Source organism: Panthera uncia, chromosome C2 (assembly GCF_023721935.1).
Source record: "Panthera uncia isolate 11264 chromosome C2, Puncia_PCG_1.0, whole genome shotgun sequence".
Classification (NCBI taxonomy): Eukaryota; Metazoa; Chordata; class Mammalia; order Carnivora; family Felidae; genus Panthera; species Panthera uncia.
Genome location: NC_064810.1, coordinates 120,106,279 through 120,112,278, shown reverse-complemented (window position 1 = coordinate 120,112,278; position 6,000 = coordinate 120,106,279).

Below are 6,000 nucleotides of genomic sequence, written 5' to 3'. Positions count from 1 at the left end.
TGCTATGTGTGTATGTATGTGTGTATGTGTGTGTGTGTGTATATATATATGCACACACAATAGAATGTGTGTGTGTGTGTATATATATATTTATACACAATAGAATATTACTTCGTTATTAAAAAGAATGAAATCTTGCCATTTGCAACAACATGGATGGAACTAGAGGGTATTATGCTAAGCAAAGTCAGTCATCAGAGAAAGACAAATATATGACTTTACTCACATGTGGAATTTAAGATACCAAACAGATGAACATAAAGGAAGAGAAGCAAAAAATAATACAAACACAGGGAGGGATACAAACCATAAGAGACTCTTACATACAGAGAACAAACTGAGGGTTGCTGGAGGGGTTGGGAGTGGGGGGATGGGCTAAATGGGCAAGGGGCATTAAAGAGGGCACTTGTTGGGATGAGCACTGGGTGTTATATGTAAGTCAAGAATCACTAAATTCTATTCCTGAAATCATTATTACACTACATGTTAACTAACTTGGATGTAAATTAAAATAATAATAATTAATAATAATAATAATAAGATGATGAGAACACCTGCTTTGGCTCTTACATGAGCAAATTCAAAAGGAATTAAAACATAGAACAAAGCTAGGAAAGTTAACATTTCATTGTCTATTAATCATTCTATACGCTTCGGCTTATGTGTTAAGGCTTCTAGCATTTCCTTAATTAGGTCTGTTCACCTCGTCCTTCTCACCCCACAAATTAACCAAAAGAGTCCTCATTTTATTTTAAAATAACCAAAGCTCCTTTTACTTAAAAAGAGAAAAAGGATAAATACTCAGGTGTCAAACAGAGAAAGCTGTAAGAACAGAGCTGAGAAGTGCTCTAAGATAGCTGTCTTTTTGGGAGGAAAATCCTAACAGTGGCCAATTATAAATAAAATGAAGAAGGTTACTCATGCACTGGTCAAATAAATACGTGCATGTGAAGTTTTAAATTACAGAAGTAACTTTAATTCAGGTAAGTTCAGCAGCCCTTGCTAACTGCCTCTTCTGTATCCAGTCCCACATTCTCACTAACAGAACAATTCAAACCATCCAGTCTCCCAGCCCGGGCTGCTAAACATGACTACTTCACTCAGTTCTGGCCAATAAGATGGAGCTGGGGAAGACCCTGGGGAAGATATTCTTGCCTGAATCTCAAAACAAGGCTGTGGGGGCCCATGGGTGGCTCATTTGGTTAAGTGTCTGACTCTTGATTTTGGCTCAGGTCATGATCTCACTACTGTGAGATCGAGCCCCACACTGAAGCCTGCTTGGGATTCTCTCTCTCTCTCTCTCTCTCTCTCTGCCCTTCTTCCATTTGCTCATGCATGCACATGCTCTCTCAAAATAAACAAACATTTTTTAAAAACTTAAAAATTTTTTTAAAAACACAAAAAAATAAGGCTTTGTAAGTAGGTAGCCTTTGCCTTTCCTGTTCTTCCTGACTGCTGCCAGAACATGAGTGAGAAGCTCTGAAGGACAGCAGCCACCTTGTAACCACACAACACTCAGCTCACGGCAGAGGTGGACATGCCAAGGATGACAGTATGGAGCCATGCAAAGAAGCCTGAGCTCCTGGCAGCTGTGCTGAGCCACAGCTACAGCCTGGATCCCTACTGCCTTCCTTTTGAACCCCAGCTTTTTGTGATCTGTTCAGCCAACTCAGTTGAGTTTCTCTTATTTGCTGACAAATGGGTTCCTGATACCATATATTAGTCTTTCTGCTCATTTTCAAATACAAAGAATACTGTTTTTAGAACATAGCTGTGAACTTAATGCTCTATAATTTACATAAATGTTCTATAATTTATAGTTTTAAAATGATATTAAGAGATTATAAGTCTCAAAGAGAGAGCAAGACATTGTCTGATAAGTAAGGGCTTCTCCTATATATGCAATATAAAATATAGGTAATTGAAGGTCTAAAACCTCATTTGTAAAAATGTATTTTAAGAACTTTTAGAAGAGATTGCTGGGAAGATGGCAGAGTAGGACAACCCTAAGCTTACCCTGTCCTATGGATACGACTAGATAACACTCATATCAGTGTCAACAACCCCACACACTAAATGTCAAGATGATGTCACACTGAACAGAGTAGGAAGGGTGGGGATGCACTGAGAACTAAAGGGACCCCGGGGACTGTTCCCAAGAGGGAGGAACTCATGGGCAGGGACAGTGGAGAGAAATAGACTGTCACACTGGAAAGCCCACAGAGGGAAGACAAAACCCATAGCATTTGGCCATGAAAACCAGAGGAGCTGAACTTAATGAGCTCTTAAAGCTGGCAGGACTTAAAACCTGGAATTTTACAAAAATCACCCTTGCTCAGCTCTGGGAGAGCTGGGAGGGCAAGAAGAAATGGAGCCGCTGCTCTTAAAGAGATAACAAAACAAATATCCCCACAGAAATGCAGCACAGAAGTAGCAGTTTGAAAAACGTGTGGGGCAAGAGAAGGGAGAGTTGTTTATTAATCTCAAAGCTAGTCCTAGAGGGATAAAGATCATTAGGAGACTCCTCTGGGAACAAAGGAGAAGGCCAGTTTGATTTCCCTCCCCTGCCCCACAGTATAAACACAGCCAAGTGCAAGAACCATCACAGTACCAACACTTGCTATCTAACTTTGAGTCCTGCCGCACCCCACCCTACTTTGGTCCTCCTCCAATCTGGCTTGCCTCAGCCCTGGTGCTGCCGGTTCCTTTCCTCAGAACACCAGTGCAAATCTTTCTAACACCACACTTCCCTCCCCCACACACTTTGCAGAATGATGCCCTCCAATATATTCTTGGCTGGAGCCCATCCAAAGTGGTTGCATACCCTGGCAGTGTGCAAGCAGCCCCAAAAGTGACTAGACTGCTTCAAAGTGACTCCTACCCTGGGGAGAGGGCAAGAACCACACATACCAGTCCTACTCCTGCCCCAGCAGTGGACTGCCCCAGCAAAAAGCTGGTCTGACTACAGGCCCTGCCCACCAAACAAACTTTCTCAGACAACAACACAGGGCAAATCCCCTGCAGTTTGGTTCTACTGCACCTCTGGAAAATGCCTGGTATGACTCAACTCAAGGCCAAGGAGGCCCTAGACTGGTCTACTAATACCACAGAGACCAAGACTGCACACAAAGGCAAAGAGAGCCACTTCAGACAACTGGACTGAAGGGAAAAAAAAAACAAAAAACCAGTTCAGTCACAATAGCAGGGCACAAGCAACACATAGAAGTGACACCCCCAAAGCACCAGGTCCTGGTGAACAGGGGACACTTCACTGTAGAGCACTACAGGACCTCTTTTTCATAAAGCCAATACTTTCAAGAGGAAGAGACATAGCTGACTTTCCTAACACAGAGAAACAGACATAGAGATTTAGACAAAATGAAGATACAGAGGAGTATGTCCCAAATGGAAGAACAGGACAAAAACACAGCATGAGACCTAAGTGAAACAGAGAGAAGTAATATGACTGATAGAGTCATTAAAATAATGATCACCAAGATACTCAATGGACATGAAAAGACAGTGGAGAACATCAGTGAGACTCTCAAAGAGATTAAAAAAAATAACCAATCAGACACAAAGAATACCAGAAATGAAACTAAAGATACACTGGATGAAAAAAATAGTAGACCAGAGGAAGCAGAATAAAGGGTCAGCAACCTATAGGACCAAGAAATAGAAAGTAATCAAGCTAAACAGATGAGAGGAAAAAAACTGCAAAATGAGAGTAGACTCAGGAAATTTTGCAACACCATCAAGCATAATAACATTTGCATTATAGGGATCCCAGAAAGAGAAGAGAGAGAAAAGGGAGAAAATTTACTTGAAGAAATAATAACTGAAGTTTTCCCAAACCTGGATCTCCTCCAGATCCATGAGATAGAAACCCAAACAAAATCAATCCAAGGAGGTATACTACAAGTCACAGTAATTAAAATGGCAAAAGTAGTGATAAAGAGAAAAATTTTAAAACAGCAAGAATAAGAAAACAGTTACATACAACAGAAAACCCAAAAGGCTATCAGCTGATTTTTCAGCAAAAAGTGTGCGGGCCAGAAGGGAGTGACATGATATATTCAAGGTGCTAAAAAGAAAAAAAAAAACAAAACACTGCAACTAAGAATTCTCTATCCAGCAAGGCTATCATTCAGAATAGGAGAGAAAGAGTTTCCCAGGCAAACAAAAGTTGAAGGAATTTATGATGACTAAACCAGCACTACAAGAAATGTGAAAGTGGATTCACTGAGTAGAAAGTAAAGACCATAAGTAGAAGTAATAAATGTAGGAAGCACAAAAGTAATAAAAGTAAGTATATCTAATAAGATCAGTCAAGGGGCTCACAAAATACAAGAGTGTGAAGTATGATACCATGTACCTAAAATGGGGGGGGGGGGCGGGGAGGAGTAAAGAATGGGCTCTGACATAAGGAACCATTAACTTAATATAGATTACTGTATGCAGAAGGCATTATATATAAACCTAATGGTAAACACAAATCAAAAAACCAGAACATACACGCAAAAAATAAGGAAAAAGTAATCCAAGTATATCACTAAAGAAAGCCAACAAACCATGAGAGAAGAGAGCAAGAGAAGAAAGGAACAGAAAATAACTACACAAACAACCATAAAAGAAGTAACAAAATGGCAAAGAGTATTATCTATCAATGATTGATATCAATAATATCTACTGTAATTATCTATAATTATCTATCAATAATTACTTTAAATGTAAGTGGATTAAATGCTTCAGTAAAAAGACACAGGGTGATGGAATGGATTTAAAAAAAAAAAAAAAAACAAGACCCATCCATATGCTGCTTACAAGAGACTCGTTTCAGACTGAAAGACACACACAGTTTGCAAGTGAAGGATGGAAAATCATTTATCATGCAAATGGAAGTAAAAAGCAAGCTGGGGTAGTAACACTTATATCAGACAAAATAGACTTCTTTTTTTTTAGTCTTATTTATTTATTTTGAGAGAGAGGGAGAGAGTACAATCTGGGGAGGGGTAGAGAAAGGAAGAGACAGAATCCTAAGCAGGCACCCTGTCATCAGCACAGAGCCTGATTCGGGGCTTGAACCCACAAACCATGAGATCGTGACCTGAGCCAAGCTCCAGAGTCAGACACTTAACTGACTGCGCCACCCAGGCACCCCTTGAACAAAACAAACTTTGAAACAAAGACTGTAGGGGCACCTGGGTGGTGCAGTCAGTTAAGCATCTGACTTTGGCTCAGGTCATGATCTCATGGTTCTTGGAGCTTGCTTCATATTCTGTGTCTCCCTCTCTCTCTGACCCTCCCTCGTTCTCATTCTCATTCTCTCTCTCTCTCTCAAAAATAAATAAACGTTAAAAAATTATAAAACAAAGACTATAACAAGGGACAAAGAAGGACATTATATAATCATAAAGGAGATAATCCAACAAGAAGATAGAACAATTGTAAATATTTATGCACCCAACATAGAATCACCCAATACATAAAGCAGCTAATAACAAACATAAAGGAAATAATGTAGAGTAATAGAAAAATAGCAAGGGACTTTAACACTCCTTTTACCATCAATAGACACATCATCCAAATAGGAAATCAACAAGGAAACAGTGGCTTTGAATGACACATTGGACCAGATGGATCTACATATATTCAGAACATTCCATCCTAAAACAGCAGAATACACATTCTTTTTAAGTGTACATGAAACATTCTCCAGAATAGATCATATACTAAGTCACAAAGAAAACTTTATCAAAATCAAAAAGATCCAAGTGACACCATGCATCTTTTCTGAGCACAATGTTGTGAAACTAGTAATCAGCCACAGGAAAAATTCTGGAAAGACCACAAATTCCTAGAGGTTAAATGCCATACTACTAGGAGTGTCTGGGTGGCTCAAATGGTTGAGCATCCAACTCTTGATTTCGGCTCAGGTAATGATCATAGGGTTGGTGAGATCGAGCCCTGTGTTGGGCTCTGTGCTGACAGTGCAGAGCC